Source organism: Arachis ipaensis, chromosome B2 (assembly GCF_059453495.1).
Source record: "Arachis ipaensis isolate K30076 ecotype BB chromosome B2, ASM5945349v1, whole genome shotgun sequence".
NCBI lineage: Eukaryota > Viridiplantae > Streptophyta > Magnoliopsida > Fabales > Fabaceae > Arachis > Arachis ipaensis.
This window is the reverse complement of record NC_142437.1, coordinates 88,525,258-88,542,507: the sequence shown is the minus strand read 5'-3', so window position 1 is coordinate 88,542,507 and position 17,250 is coordinate 88,525,258. Positions and strand designations below refer to the sequence as shown.

The following is a 17,250-nucleotide window of genomic DNA, read 5'->3' as shown; positions in this document are numbered from 1 at the left end:
ATCATCAAAAATTCAAAAATAGTTTTAAAACTATGTCTTTTCAAGTCAATAATACAGAGAATTGAAGATTCAGAATATTCAGCAGAGGAATCAAACAGAAAAAGCTGGGCGTTCAAAACACCCAGTGCAGAAGGAAAACTGGCGTTTAAACGCCAGCCAGGGTACCTGGCTGGGCGTTTAACACCCAAAAAGGTAGAGATTTGGGCGTTAAACGCCAGAATGGGCATCATTCTGGGCGTTTAACGCCAGGATGACACTAGAGGGAAGATTTTATTTTTAATTCACATTTTTTTTCAAGTTTTCATAATCTTTCAAAATCAAATCTTTTTCAAATCATATATTTTCAATCATATATTTTCAAAATCAATTTCTTTCCATTTTCAAAAATACTTGCTAACAATTAATGATTTGATTCAAAACTTTCAAGTGTGTTGCCTTTTCTGTTAAGAAAGGTTTAATGTCTGAATCATATCTTTTAAATTTCTTGTTAACCAAGTCATTAATTTTAAAAATCAAATCTTTTTTTTAAATTGTTTTTCAATCATATCTTTTCAATCATATCTTTTTAAAACCACACCTTTTCAATCATATCTTCTTAATCACATCTTTTTCAAAATAGTTTTCAATCATATCTTTTTTATTTCTAATTTCAAAAATCTTTTTTTCAAAAATCACTTTATTTCTTTCCCAACTTCAAATTTCGAAAATCATTCATCAAGTTTTCAAAATTTTCTTTTAATTATTTCAAAACCTTTTTAATTTATTTTCGAAAATTCTTCCCCTCTTCTCACATCCTTCTATTTAAGGACTAACACTCCTCCACTATCAATAATTCGAACTCTATCCCTCTTGATAAGTTCGAATTCTTCTCCTTCTACCTCCTCTTTCTATTCTTCTTTTCCTCTGACACCTCAAGGAATCTCTATACTGTGACATAGATGATTCCATACTTTCTTGTTCTCTTCTCTTTCATATGAGCAGGAGCAAAGACAAAGGCATTCTTGTTGAGGCTGACCCTGAACCTGAAAGGACCTTGAAGTGAAAGCTAAGAGAAGCTAAGGCACAACTCTCTGAAGAGGACCTAACAGAAATCTTCAAACTAGAAGAAGATATGGCAGCCGAAAACAACAACAATGCCAACAATGCAAGGAAGGTGCTTGGTGACTTTATTGCACCTACTCCCGACTTCTATGGGAGAAGCATCTCAATCCCTGCCATTGGAACAAACAACTTTGAGCTGAAGCCTCAATTAGTTTCTCTAATGCAACAGAACTACAAGTTTCATGGACTTCCATTGGAAGATCCTCATCAGTTTTTAGCTGAATTCTTGTAAATCTGTGACACTGTCAAGACCAATAGGGTTGACCCTGAGGTCTACAGACTTATGCTATTCCCTTTTGCTGTAAGAGACAGAGCTAGGATATGGTTGGACTCAACCTAAAGAAAGCCTGAACTCTTGGGAAAAGCTAGTCAATGCCTTCTTGGTAAAGTTCTTTCCACCTCAAAAATTGAGTAAGCTTAGAGTGGAAGTCCAAACCTTCAGACAGAAGGAAGGTGAATCCCTCTATGAAGCTTGGGAAAGATACAAACAATTGATCAGAAAGTGTCCTTCTGACATGCTTTCTGAATGGAGCATCATAGGTATCTTCTATGATGGTCTGTCTGAACTGTCCAAGATGTCATTGGACAGCTCTGCTGGAGGATCTCTTCATCTGAAGAAGACGCCTGCAGAAGCTCAAGAACTCATTGAAATGGTTGCAAATAACCAATTCATGTACACTTCTGAGAGGAATCCTGTGAATAATGGGACAAATCAGAAGAAGGGAGTTCTTGAGATTGATACTCTGAATGCCATATTGGCTCAGAATAAAATATTGACTCAGCAAGTCAATATGATTTCTCAAAGTCTGTCTGGAATGCAAGCTGCACCAGGCAGTACTAAGGACACTTCATCTGAAGAAGAAGCTTATGATCCTGAGAACCCATCAATAGAAGAGGTGAATTACATGGGTGAACCCTATGGAAACACCTACAATCCTTCATGGAGAAACCATCCAAATCTCTCATGGAAGGACCAACAGAGGCCTCAACAAGGCTTCAACAACAACAATGGTGGAAGAAACAGGTTTAGCAATGGCAAGCCTTTTCCATCATCTTCTCAGCAGCAGACAGAGAACTCTAAGCAGAACCATTCTGACTTAGCAACCATGGTCTCTGATCTAATTAAAACCACTCAGAGTTTCATGACTGAAACAAGGTCCTCCATTAGAAATTTGGAGGCACAAGTGGGTCAGCTGAGTAAGAAAGTTACTGAACTCCCTCCTAGTACTCTTCCAAGCAATACAGAAGAAAATCCAAAAGGAGAGTGCAAAGCCATCAACATGGCCGAATTTGGAGAGGAAGAAGGGGCAGTGATTGCCACTGAGGAAGACCTCAATGGACGTCCACTGGCCTCTAATGAGTTCCCTAATGAGGAACCATGGGAATCTGAGGCTCACACTGAGACCATAGAGATTCCATTGGATTTACTTCTGCCATTCATGAGCTCTGATGAGTATTCTTCCTCTGAGGAGGATGAAGATGTTACTGAAGAGCAAGTTGCTAAGTACCTTGGAGCAATCATGAAGCTAAATGCCAAGTTATTTGGTAATGAGACTTGGGAGGATGAACCTCCTTTGCTCACTAAAGAACTGGATGACTTGACTAGGTAGAGATTACCTCAAAAGAGACAGGATCCTGGGAAGTTCTCAATACCTTGTACCATAGACACCATGACCTTTGAGAAGACTCTGTATGACCTAGGGTCAAGTGTAAACCTCATGCCTCTCTCTGTAATAGAGAAGCTAGGGATCCTTGAGGTACAAGCTGCAAGAATCTCACTAGAGATGGCAGACAATTCAAGAAAACAAGCTTATGGACTTGTAGAGGATGTCTTGGTAAAGGTTGGAGACCACTACATCCCTGCTGATTTCATAGTCCTAGAGACTGGGAAGTGCATGGATGAATCCATCATCCTTGGCAGACCCTTCCTAGTCACAGCAAAGGCTGTGATTGATGTTGACAGAGGAGAATTGATCATTCAAGTGAATGAAGAATCCCTTGTGTTTAAGGCTCAAGGATATCCCTCTGTAACCATGGAGAGGAAGCATGAAGAGCTTCTCTCAAAACAGAGTCAAACAGAGCCCCCACAGTCAAACTCTAAGTTTGGTGTTGGGAGGTGATCGTGTGGAAAACGATCCAACACAAAACTTACCGGCAAGTGTACCGGGTCGCATCAAGTAATAATAACTCACATGAGTGAGGTCGATCCCACAGGGATTGAAGGATTGAGCAATTTTAGTTTAGTGGTTGATTTAGTCAAGCGAATCAAGATTTGGTTGAGTGATTTGTAATTTGCAGAAACTAAATTGCATGAATTGTAAAGGGGGAAAGGAAAATTGCAGTAAACTAAAGAGCAGGAAAATAAAGGAGCTGAATCTTAAAGTGCAAGTAAATTAAATTGCAGAAACTTAAATTGCAAGTAATGTAAATGGCTGAAGCTTAAAGTGCAAGAAACATAAATTGCTTGAACTGTAAAAGGGATTGGGAGTTGGGATTGCAGAAATTAAACAAGAACAAGTAAATTGCATTAAACAGTAAAAGAGAAAGTTGAATTGCAGTGAAGTAGATCTTAAACAGAAGAGTGAAATGCTTTGAGAATTTAAAAACAGAGAAAACAGTGCTTAATTTGCAGCAAAGTAAAAGAGGTTGAAGATCTCAGGGTGGAAGAGACTAGATAACAAGTCTAGATCTCAAATCCTTCCTTGATCCAACAAAAAAATAATTGCAAAAGAAACTGAAAAGTAAATTGCAGAAAGAGTAGAAGATGAAGAAGTAGATGGAAATTGGAATTCAATTATGCAGAAAAATTAACAAGATCTCAAGGTGAGATTGAAACAGAAGTTCTTCAATTCTCCACCCAGGATCCAAAGCAAGAAAATTAAAGAGTGCTCAAGCAAGAACCAAGAAGAAGAGAGATCAATTCTCCTTCCCAATTCTCTCAGAAAATTCAAAGTAAAAGCTCCCCAAGAAAAATTCAAAATAAGAGTCTAGAAGTAAAAATAAAAATCTCAAAAGTTCAAAAGTTCAAAAAAAGAGGTCCTAATTACATCAAACTAACTCCTATTTATACACTTTCTATTCTTGGATTTTGAAATTTGGATGGGCTTTTGATTTGGTGAAGAAATGAATTAAGTTGGATTTTTAATCCAATTTTTAGCCCAAATGCACCTCCCAAGGGTAAGCTCAGTTGGAAAAACCAACTGAGCACTCAAGTGTGCTGCCCGTGTCAAGTGTGGTGCGCCCAGCCTTGTTTGAGTGTCAATTGCACTAGAGCTCAGTTGGAATTTTGAACTGAGCTCTAGGCCGTGTCCCATTGTGCGCACAAGGCTTCCTTTGTTGCGCTAGAATGCTGCTTGACCGTGTCATGGTGCGCATGACAAGCTCCCTTGTGAGCATTTATTGTGCCAAAGAGTAGAAGGCTTGGGGAGAGTAATGCTCAGTTGGAAAAATCAACTGAGCTTTCCTTGGTGGCGCCTTGCTTTCAGCCTCAAGGTCCCAGGTTCAAATCCTGGTGGGAGCAAGTGGAGGAAATCTTTGAAGCTAATTTCCTTGGATGAGTGGGCACTCCTCCTTATGTTTTAAAGAATTCCCAAGTTCGAAACTTGGCTCAAGCATTTAAGCTATTTCCTCTTGATTTTCCTTGCAAGCTTGGTGGCACTCCTTCCTTATGTTTCAAGGAATTCCCAAGTTCGAATCCTGGGGGAAGCATTTTAGCTATTTCTCTTGATTTTTCCTTGCAAGGAGTAGCGTGTGGTTCCAAGTTCGAACCATGGAGGAGGCATTTTGGCTATTTTCTTCTCATTTTCTTTGCAAGGAGTGTTCCTTGCTTCTCTTTGGTCCTTGGTTCGAATCTTGTTTGGCTTCATCCCTTGGAATTTCTTCTTGAATTAATTTGGAGAGGTCCCCGATAAAGTTAACTTAGTTAACTTAGCTTTGTACCATTTTCTTGCTTTCTTTAGTGCTCAGTTAACTATTTGAACTTAGCTTTGTATCTTGCCTTCTCCTTTCATTCCTTGTGAAGCTCAGTTTATTTTATCAACTTAGCTTTCCTTCTTCCTCATTATGGCTATGCTTTTTCTTCCCTTTGCCACGCCTTCTCTTTCCTTGGGCACGCTTCTTGCTTCCTTTGGACACGCTTGTGGCTTCCTTGGGCAAGTTTCTTATGCCACGCTTTTCTTCTTTTCTTCTTTCTTCACCTACAAGCAATCAAAACAACCAATCAAAGTATCACTAAATTCACAAGGTTTATAAATCATTAAAATTCAATTAAATTTAGCTTAAACCCATGATTTAGCATTAATTACATGGTGGTTGTTTGATTCAAGGAAGTCATGCATTTTCATCCTAAATTACTTACTTAGAATGCAAGAAAGTGCATAAAACCTAATAAAAACAAAGAAAAAGGCTAGTGAAACTAGACTAAGATGACTTGTCATCACAACACCAAACTTAAAACTTGCTTGTCCCCAAGCAAGCACTTAAACATAAGAGAAGATAGAATGAAGTAGATAAGCATGCATGTCCTTATTAGGCACTTAGTTGAATTTTGTTTATGGGGTTTTATGCAGTTCAAAAATAGCTCATTTATTACTTGCTGTAAAAATAACTATGCTTCCTTAAGGGTTCACCAAGGTTGCTGCTATGATTCCTTACCCTTTTGCTTAATTCCCTTGTTGGCTTTTTTTGCTTTCTTTTGCATTTCAGAGCTTATTATTTATTAGAGGCTTGGTGTCAAATGTTGCAGTGGCCTTTGGCTTATTTTCACTCAACATTTTTTTTTCCACAGACACATGGCTCACCTTTTTCTTCCTAGGATCATTGATGCCCAGCATCTCTTTGGATTACTAAATGTTTTGTAGCTAGGCTGCTCTTTATTGTGGACTTTCAGTTGACAATCCCAAATCAGTTGATCTAAGTTGCCAAGTTTTAAAATACTCCTTAGAACCTACTTGTCCAAGCATATCCTAGTACACAAACACCATAGGCATATGTCCTAGGGTCCAAGCTATTGGTGTCTAGCTTATTGTTTGTTTCTTTGCCATCTTTTGGCTTTTCTTCTTTCTCTTTTTCTTTCTGTTTTGGTTTATTTTTCATGGGACTTTCATTATTTGAAGGATCATAGCAGCAAACTAGCTTAAGCTTTAAGAAACAAGTCATTCTGCAACATTTATTCAATGAGCTAATAGTTGAATCAAACACACACCACCACTAACTTCATTCTAACTTTTGCAACATTGAACAATGACTTTTCTAAATCAAACATCTTTCTTTTATTCAAACAGCAAGGGAAAACAAGACAAAGTATTCAATTTAAATGAGTGATGACAACAATTGTGCAGCTATTCTATTCTTAACTAACTTCTAATGTAAACAAAAGAAATAGTAAACCATGAAGCAATTGGAGGCATATCATGTTTCAGACATGCATCTTCCTTATTTAAGTAAAAGTAAGAAAAGGAGTTTCACCACCTCTATTTGTCAGGCATTTCCATTCTTTTGGATTTGCTGGATTCTCCCTTCCTTTTCTTCCTTGTCTGTGTATAATCTTGAGCTTCTTCACGAGGACATCTTCTATCCCATTCAGGATCTGTGAGGCCAGAGAGCCCAACTTCTTCTAATCTTTGCATTGTTGTCTGGGTGAAGCGGCGAGACTTTGCTACCTGGTGGTCTCTAAGTTTATGGCATTGCTCAAATGATTTGATTTGTGGATTTAGTACTGGCATGCATCGGGTTAAGTACTCCAACCTTGCTTGCATATCCTCATTACTCTCTGTCTGTTGCACATATCTAATCTCTCCAATGGTGTGATGAATATTCTTCCACTGGTACAGGTTGTAAGTATATTCCCCATACTTGGCTTGAGTTAGAAACATTTTGTCATATGATTCCTTAAGATTTGCTGTTTGTTCCTTCTGCCCTTCAAGAATATTTGCTTGGAATTCTTGTTGTTGGGATATTGATTGTTGCTGCCAACTCTCCAATCTTTCCTCCATTCTGTGTTGCCAAGCTTCATTTTGCTCCCTGTCCTTCGAATATTGTTCCTGGTACTCTAGATATTGCTCTTGTTGTTGCAGATAGAATTCTTGTTGCCTTGAATATTGCTCTTGTACTTTCACATTCTGTTGTGATATTTCATCAAGAACTTCCTGCAATTGGCTCATATCTATGATGCCCTGAGCTTGTTCGTTCCTCCTATGTGACCTTCTTCTTCTGTGAGTTATTTCTTCTTCTTGATCTTCCTCCTCTTCTTCATTAAGGCCTTCTATTTTTCTCTTTATAATTCCTCTGGTTCCTTTCACCTTCTCTGTATCTTCATCCTCGAAGAGCACTCCAGCCCTGTTACACAATCTCAGGATTGTGCTTGGGTGTCCAAGCCTACCCGATTTATTTGTGTCTTCGGCCATCTTCTGGATGCTATCTGCTATGAGTTGGGCAAGGTCGATTTTCCCACCATGTAGGATGCAGTATGTCAGGAGAGCTCTTTTGATTATGACTGATGAGGTATTTGCAGTGGGGAGTATTGATACCCTTACCACCTCATACCACCCCTTTGCCTCAGGTCTGAGATCAAGTCTCTTCAGACAACTCGGGGCTCCCTGTGAGTCTCTTTCCCAGTCTTTTCCTTCAATGCATAATCCCTCCAATATTTCATCAGGATCATTGTCGCCACGCAGTCTGTCTTCATAGCTAAGCTCATCGTAAGTTATGGTTCTCAACTTTAGAGCTCTTGCGATTGATGGTGGGCTAAAGTCCACTTCAACACTTCTGACATAACTTTTGTACGATGGGCTGTTTTTCGTTCTCCTTAATTGCATTGGCGTAGAATTCCCTTATCATCACAGCACTAATATCAGTGAGAGGACGGCACAGAAGATCCCATCTTCTTTCCTTGGTAATTTGTCGCATAATGGGGTATTCTCCCTCCTTTAGTTCGAACCCCATTTCAGGGATGACAATCTTTGTTTTCATGAGTCTATTGTATCTTGCTTCATGAAATTGGGATTTGAACCTTTTTGTGTCATAGGATGGAGGCTCTGTCACCATTGGTTCCTTTCCTAGTCTTCTCCTTGATCTTGAGGAGGCCATTGAATATGTGTGTGAATAAGAGATAGTTGGGGGTTGTGTTTGGAGTGATGTTCGGGTTTGTTGTGAAGAGAAAAAGGAAATTGTGTGCTTTGAGTGAGAATGGTCTGTATGAAAGTGCTCTTTATAATGTGTTGGGGGCTATTTATGGAAAAGGTTTTTAACTTTCCCAACAAGATCACAAAAGAGTATTGCATTCGGTTATGATGATGAATGGTGGGGATTAAGTTGAATAGTATAGATATTCATGAAAGGAATGGCCTGCATGTATTGTTGAAGCTTGACAAGGATTCTCTTCCTATTGGTTGCTTGCTTTTTCGGTGTCCAATGGTGCATGCATGCAGATTTTGCTTTCCAAGATTGGCACACCTCTCTAGGCACATGTGATCCTTCTCTTGGCTTGTCATAGCCGTTCCTTCCTCTTGTCTTTTCTTCAAGCCCCTTTTTTTTCTAATTAAATCAAAACAAAATGCTTCAGAACTCATTTAAAGCATGGTGGTCAAATGGTATATGCTTATATTTTATATAATGGTCCTTAGTTGTGAAAGATCAATTGTGTCCCTGAACCAAAGTTTGGTGAACACCAAACTTGTCTCTTGCTCAGTGATTTGAATAAACGCTTGTTACAATTGATACTTTCACCATAAGTGCCAATTTATCTCTTAGCATAAATTTCTAAAACTAAACAATGTATGATCCATCTTTGCATGACTTTGATTTTTTGAACAAAAGTTAAATTTTTCTCAAAATTCGTACATATGCAGACACCAAACTTAATGTTTGGTCATATACTTCACCAAAATGACTAAGCATATGATCTAAGAATGCTTGAAATGTTAACTTTTGTGTGCTGTCAAGCACACCAAACTTAGAAGTCTGGCATGTATTTCAAAGCAGTATATGCATCTGTCAAGGATGTCTAAACAAATTCAAAATCATGCTAAAGTGATCATACTTTTATTGAATTTAAAAGCAAGTAGGAATCATAAATCATGGGTTGCCTCCCATGAAGCGCTCGTTTATTGTCATTAGCTTGACATTGACTCCCTCTTTTATGGTGGTTGATGACTGTAGTGCCTCAACTTGTCCCCTCTGATCGTGAGCTTCTTCTTTGTTCCTTGGTGCTCTATCTCAGCATGTTCTAGTGATAATATTTTGCTCACAGTATAGTAATTGTTAGTCTGTTGGTCTGCTCCCAGTTGTTGATAGACTAACTGCACTTTGTCACCTTTGGAGAGCCCTTCTGTTGGAATTTTTTTGTTCTTCCAACCCTTTTTGATTCTGTTTTTGCTTTTCTTCCCTCCTTTTGTTGACTCTTCTTCTTTGAAAACAGGCTCCCTTTTGAAATTCCTTTTCTTAGTTGCCAATACTACAATGTCCTCTTGAGCTTCTTCATTACTTTGCACAGTCTCTTTCTCTTTTTGGCCTGCTGTATCATCTATCTCTTGCTTGGGAGGGCAGTTGTTGTTTGTCTTGTTGATTTCCTCCTTTCACTGCAGATTCTCCTTGTCTGTTTCTGTACCATCCTTCTTTTCATTACTGTTCTGTGTTTCTGGTAGTACACTCAGAGTGATACTTTCATTATGTATCCTGAGGGTTAATTCTCCTTGCTCTATGTCTATGATGGCCCTAGCAGTGGCCAAGAACGGTCTTTCCAGTATAATGGAGTTGCCCTCATCCTGATTCGAGTCCAGGATCACAAAATCTGCAGGGAAGATGAATCTGTCTACCTTGACTAGAAGGTTCTCTATTATACCCCTAGGGCATATCACTGATTTGTCCACCAATTCTAGAGACATCTGTACTGGTTTCACCTCTTTTATGCCTAGCTTTTTCACTAGAGAGGCAGGCATTAGATTGATACTAGCTCCCAAGTCACACATCGCCTTCTTGATGGTCATACTGCCAATGGCGCAGGGTAGAAAGAAACTCCCAGGGTCCTCGAGTTTGGGAGGAAGTCCCTTCTGGATTAGTGCTCTGCATTTCTCAGTGAGCAGTACAGTTTCATTGACTTGCCAATTCCTCTTCTTGTTGATAAGTTCCTTCAAGAACTTTGCGTACAGGGGCATTTGCTCAAGTGCTTCAGCTAAGGGAATATTGATCTCTAACTTCTTGAAGATTTCAAGAAATTTTTGAAAGTGTTGGTCCTTAGTCTCCTTGTTGAACCTTTGAGGATATGGCAAGGGAGGAGTGAAGTTATTTCCCTGCCTTGGGTCCTTAGTTGGCTCTTCAATTACTTCCTTTCTCTTTCTTGATTTTTGTGGCTGATCTTCTTTTTCTTGAGCTTGATTCTGAGTTTGCTTGCTTGCTGTCTCCTTCTTGTCATTGACTTTCTCTTCTTCAGCTTGTTTCTTGTCGCTTTCCTTTGGCTTCTTGGTTGCTTCTTCATCTTTCACCAGGACTTTTCCACTCCTCAGTTGAATTACCTTGCACTCCTCTTTAGGATTAGGAATGGTGTCACTTGGCAGTGAGTTTGATGACCTTTCAATGGTGATTTACTTGGAGAGTTGTCCAATTTGCCTTTCCATATTTTTCATGGAGGCTTCTTGGTTCCTCAATGTCATCTCTTGAGTTTTCATCATTTTTTCTATTAGGAGCTCCAGGTTGTTAATCCTTTGAGATTCTTGTGAGATTAGTTGATTGTGGGGTGTTGAGGGTTGAGGGTAAGTGTTTTGATTTGAGGTTTGGTTATTGGATGGGTAATGGTTGGAGTTGGGGTAGTTGTTTTGGGGTTTTCTGTAAGGGTTTTAGTTAGTTTGCTGCTGGTTGTGGTTTTAGTTGTTTCTTGAAGTGTTTTGATTTGAGTTTCTCTACCATGGTTGTTGATTCTGGTTGTGATTGTCTCCCCACCTTAGGTTTGGGTGGTTCTTCCAAGAAGGGTTGTAAGTATCACCATAGACTTCATTTGGCCCAGAATTTTGGTCGTGCATGTACTGGACTTGTTCTTGCTGTTGCTCCTCTTGAGTTTCTTCATTTTGCCCCCATGTAGATGATGGTTGGCTTGTATTAACTGCTGCAACTTGGAGGCTATCAATCCTCTTGGCCATTTGCTCAAATTGTTGTTGAATTTGCTGCTGCATCATTTTGTTTTGAGCTAGGATTGAGTCCACTCCTTCCAACTCCATCACTCCCTTCCTTTGTGATGGTTGGCGTTGCCTTTGGTGAGCAAAGAAATATTGGTTGTTGGCCACCATATCAATGAGATTTCGGGCTTCCTCTGCCGTTTTCATTAATTGCAAAGAACCTCCTGCTGAATAATCCAAAGCCTCTTGAGATTTCAGTGTCAAACCTTCATAGAAATTCTGCAATCTATCCCACTCACTGAACATTCCTGGTGGGCACTTCCTGATTAGAGCTTTGTATCATTTCCATGCCTCATACAAAGGTTCAGCATCCATTTGTGTGAATGTTTGCACTTCAGTCTTCAATCTAATAACTCTTTGAGGTGGATAAAACTTGGCAAGGAACTTGGTTACTAGATCATCCCAATTGTTGATGCTGTCTCTTGGAAAGGATTCCAACCATTGAGTGGCTTTGTCTCTGAGAGAGAATGGAAATAGCAGTAGCTTGTAACTGTCAGGGTGCACACCATTGGTTTTGACAGTGTCACAAATCCTCAAGAAGGTGGACAGGTGTTGATTTGGATCTTCAAGTGGTCCTCCTCCATAAGAACAATTGTTTTGAACCAAGGTGATGAGTTGTGGTTTTAGTTCAAAATTATTTGCATTAACATTAGGGGTAAGAATGCTACTCCCACAATGTCTAGGATCTGCACATGTGTAGGAAGCCAAAACTCTTCTCTGTGGTGGATTATTGTTGTTATTGGCTGCTCCTTCAGCTCCATTTGGTGGATTTGTTAGGTGTTCCTCCATATCTTGGAATTCTTCTTCTGACTCCTCTTCTCCAATAATGTTTTTCCCTCTTTCAGCTCTTCTTAATCTTCTGAGGGTTCTTTCGTCTTGTTCACAAAAAGTGGGTGTAACTCTCCTTGTACCTGACATACAACCAAAGCATAAAAATCACAACACCAGAAAGCAATAACACTTCAATCCATGGCTGAAGTGAAATGTTAATTGGCTTAAGCAAAAATTCAAACAGTTAGTGTGTTAGTCAAAAACAGAAAAATAAAAAGTGCTTGATCTAGATCTCCACTTCACTTAATCATTGTCAATCTAATCAATCCCCGGCAACGGCGCCAAAAACTTGATCGTGTGAAAAACGATCCAACACAAAACTCATCGGCAAGTGTACTGGGTCGCATCAAGTAATAATAACTCACATGAGTGAGGTCGATCCCACAGGGATTGAAGGATTAAGCAATTTTAGTTTAGTGGTTGATTTAGTCAAGCGAATCAAGATTTGGTTGAGTGATTTGTAATTTATAGAAACTAAATTGCATGAATTGTAAAGGGGGAAAGGGAAATTGCAGTAAACTAAAGAGCAGGAAAATAAAGGAGCTGAATCTTAAAGTGCAAGTAAATTAAATTGCAGAAACTTAAATTGCAAGTAATGTAAATGGCTGAAGCTTAAAGTGCAAGAAACATAAATTGCTTGAACTGTAAAAGGGATTGGGAGTTGGGATTGCAGAAATTAAACAAGAACAAGTAAATTACATTAAACAGTAAAAGAGAAAGTTGAATTGCAGTGAAGTAGATCTTAAACAGAAGAGTGAAATGCTTTGAGAATTTAAAAACAGAGAAAACAGTGCTTAATTTGCAGCAAAGTAAAAGAGGTTAAAGATCTCAAGGTGGAAGAGACTAGATAACAAGTCTAGATCTCAAATCCTTCCTTGATCCAACAAAAAAATAATTGCAAAAGAAACTGAAAAGTAAATTGTAGAAAGAGTAGAAGATGAAGCAGTAGATGGAAATTGGAATTCAATTATGCAGAAAAATTAACAAGATCTCAAGGTGAGATTGAAACAGAAGTTCTTCAATTCTCCACCCAGGATCCAAAGCAAGAAAATTAAATAGTGCTCAAGCAAGAACCAAGAAGAAGAGAGATCAATTCTCCTTCCCAATTCTCTCAGAAAATTCAAAGTAAAAGCTCCCCAGGAAAAATTCAAAATAAGAGTCTAGAAGTAAAAATAAAAATTTCAAAAGTTCAAAAGTTCAAAAAAAGAGGTCCTAATTACATCAAACTAACTCCTATTTATACACTTTCTATTCTTGGATTTTGGAATTTGGATGGGCTTTTGATTTGGTGAAGAAATGAATTAAGTTGGATTTTTAATCCAATTTTTAGCCCAAATGCACCTCCCAGGGGTAAGCTCAGTTGGAAAAACCAACTGAGCACTCAAGTGTGCTGCCCGTGTCAGGTGTGGTGCGCCCAGCCTTGTTTGAGTGTCAATTGCACTAGAGCTCAATTGGAATTTTGAACTGAGCTCTAGGCCGTGTCCCATTGTGTACACAAGGCTTCCTTTGTTGCGCTAGAATGCTGCTTGACCGTGTCATGGTGCGCATGACAAGCTCCCTTGTGAGCATTTGTTGTGCCAAAGAGTAGAAGGCTTGGGGAGAGTAATGCTCAGTTGGAAAAATCAACTGAGCTTTCCTTGGTGGTGCCTTGCTTTCAGCCTCAAGGTCCCAGGTTCAAATCCTGGTGGGAGCAAGTGGAGGAAATCTTTGAAGCTAATTTCCTTGGATGAGTGGGCACTCCTCCTTATGTTTTAAAGAATTCCCAAGTTCGAAACTTGGCTCAAGCATTTAAGCTATTTCCTCTTGATTTTCCTTGCAAGCTTGGTGACACTCCTTCCTTATGTTTCAAGGAATTCCCAAGTTCGAATCCTGGGGGAAGCATTTTAGCTATTTCTCTTGATTTTTCCTTGCAAGGAGTAGCGTGTGGTTCCAAGTTCGAACCATGGAGGAGGCATTTTGGCTATTTTCTTTGCAAGGAGCGTTCCTTGCTTCTCCTTGGTCCTTGGTTCGAATCTTGTTGGCTTCATCCCTTGGAATTTCTTCTTGAATTAATTTGGAGAGGTCCCCGATAAAGTTAACTTAGTTAACTTAGCTTTGTACCATTTCCTTGCTTTCTTTAGTGCTCAGTTAACTATTTGAACTTAGCTTTGTACCTTGCCTTCTCCTTTCATTCCTTGTGAAGCTCAGTTTATTTTATCAACTTAGCTTTCCTTCTTCCACATTGTGGCTATGCTTTTTCTTCCCTTTGCCACGCCTTCTCTTTCCTTGGGCACGCTTCTTGCTTCCTTTGGACACGCTTGTGGCTTCCTTGGGCACGTTTCTTATGCCACGCTTTTCTTCTTTTCTTCTTTCTTCACCTACAAGCAATCAAAACAACCAATCAAAGTATCACTAAATTCACAAGGTTTATAAATCATTAAAATTCAATTAAATTTAGCTTAAACCTCATAATTTAGCATTAATTACATGGTGGTTGTTTGATTCAAGGAAGTCATGCATTTTCATCCCAAATTACTTACTTAGAATGCAAGAAAGTGCATAAAACCTAATAAAAACAAAGAAAAAGGCTAGTGAAACTAGACTAAGATGACTTGTCATCAGGAGGCCACAACCAAACTCTAAGTTTGGTGTTGAACCCCTACATTCAAACTCTAAATTTGGTGGTGGGAGGTTCCAACATTGCTCTGAACATCTGTGAGGCTCCATGAGAGCCCACTGTCAAGCTACTGACATTAAAGAAGCGCTTGTTGGGAGGCAACCCAATTTTATTATATCTATCTATTTTCTATTGTTATTTTATGTTTTCTGTAGGTTGATGATCATGTGAAGTCACAAAAATAATTGAAAAAGCAAAAACAGAATAAAAAATAGAAAAAAAACAGCATACCCTGGAGGAAAAGCTTGCTGGCGTTTAAATGCCAGTAAGGGCAGCAAATGGGCGTTTAACGCCAGAAAGGGGCACCAGACTGGCGTTTAACGCCAGAAATGGGCAAGGAGCTGGCGTTAAACGCCAGAAAAGGGTAGCAGCCCGGCGTTTAACGCCAGAATTGGCAGAAAGGGTGTTTTTGCACGCCACTCGGTGCAGGGATGAGCTATCCTTGACACCTCAGGATCTGTGGACCCCACAAGATCCCCACCTACCTCACCATCTAAATTCAAATCACTTTCCCTCCCAAACCCACCCATACTAGCCGAACCCTACACCCCTCTCAACTCCTATATAAACCCATCTTCACTCCTTCATTTTCACACAACCTCAACACCACTTCTCCCCCTTGGCCGAACCACAAAGCCTCCTCCATCTCCTCCATTTTTCTTCTTCTTCTACTCTTTTCTTTCTTCTTTTGCTCGAGGACAAGCAAACCTTCTAAGTTTGGTGTGGTAAAAGTGTTTCTTTTTGTTTTTCCATAACCATTTATGGCACCTAAGGCCGGAGAAACCTCTAGAAAGAGGAATGGGAAGGCAAAAGCTTCCACCTCCGAGTCATGGGAGATGGAGAGATTCCTCTCAAGGGTGCATCAAGACCACTTCTATGAAGTTGTGGTCATGAAGAAGGTGATCCTCGAGGTCCCTTTTAAACTCAAAAAGAGTGAATATCCGGAGATCCGACATGAGATCCGAAGAAGAGGTTGGGAAGTTCTCACCAACCCCATTCAACAAGTCAGGATCTTAATGGTTCAAGAGTTCTATGCCAATTCATGGATCACCAAGAACCATGATCAAAGTGTGAACCCGGACCCAAAGAATTGGCTTACAATGGTTCGGGGGAAACACTTAGATTTTAGTCCGGAAAATGTAAGGTTGGCATTCAACTTGCCCATGATGCAAGGAGATGAACACCCCTACACTAGAAGGGTCAACTTTGATCAAAGGTTGGACCAAGTCCTCATAGACATTTGTGAAGAGGGCGCTCAATGGAAGAGAGATTCAAGAGGAAAGCCGGTTCACTTAAGAAGGCATGACCTCAAGCCCGTGGCTAGGGGATGGTTGGAGTTTATCCAACGTTCAATCATTCCCACTAGCAACCGGTCTGAAGCTACTATAGACCGGGCCATCATGATTCATAGCATCATGATTAGAGAGGAAGTAGAAGTTCATGAGGTTATATCCCAAGAACTCTATAAGGTGGCGGACAAGTCCTCCACTATGACAAGGTTAGCCTTCCCTCATATCATTTGTCACCTTTGCAATTCGGTTGGAATTGACATAGAGGGAGACATTCTCATTGATGAGGACAAGCCCATCACTAAGAAAAGGATGGAGCAAACAAGAGAACCTCATCAAGAGCATGAGGAATTTCCTCATCATGAAATCCCTGAGATGCCTCAAGGGATGCACTTTCCCCCACAAAACTATTGGGAGCAAATCAACACCTCCCTAGGAGAATTGAGTTCCAACATGGGACAAATAAGGGTGGAGCACCAAGAGCATTCCATCCTCCTCTATGAAATTAGAGAAGATCAAAGAACCATGAGAGAGGAGCAACAAAGGCAAGGAAAGACATTGAGGAGCTCAAGCACTCCATAAGAACTTCAAGAGGAAGAACAAGCCGCCATCACTAAGGTGGACCCGTTCTTTAATTTCCTTGTTCTTTATTTTCTGTTTTTCGAAAATTGTGCTCTATGTTTATCTATGTTTGTGTCTTATGATCATTAGTATCTTAGTGTCTATGCCTTAAAGCTATGAGTGTCCTATGAATCCATCACCTTTCTTAAATGAAAAATGTTTTTAATTGAAAAAGAAAGAGAAGTGCATGAATTTCAAATTTTAAAATAGTTTAATTATCTTGATGTGGTGGCAATGCTATTGTTTTTCTGAATGAATGCTTGAACAGTGCATATTTTTGAATTTGATTGTTTATGAATGTTAAAATTGTTGGCTCTTGAAAGAATGAAAGGAAAAGGAGAAATGTTATCTGATGGTATGAAAAATCATAAAATTGATTCTTGAAGCAAGAAAAAGCAGTGAAAAGCTTGCAGAAAAAAAGATATATGCGAAAAAAAAGCAAGCAGAAAAAGCCAATACCCCTTTAAACCAAAAGGCAAGGGTGATAAAAAGGATCCAAGGCTTTGAGCATCAGTGGATAGGAGGGCCCACAGGAATAAAATCCTGGCCTAAGCGGCTAAAACAAGCTGTCCCTAACCATGTGCTT

The 17,250-nt window shown here is 39.5% G+C and overlaps 1 non-coding gene across 1 annotated transcript; it reads right to left on the bottom strand.

Moving 5' to 3' along the window:
- Window positions 1–1,514: 1,514 nt before the first annotated feature.
- LOC148574754 (small nucleolar RNA R71) lies at window positions 1,515–1,622 on the bottom strand. Its single transcript, XR_015906093.1, has one exon. It is a non-coding gene; the product is annotated as a small nucleolar RNA R71 (small nucleolar RNA).
- Window positions 1,623–17,250: the final 15,628 nt, after the last annotated feature.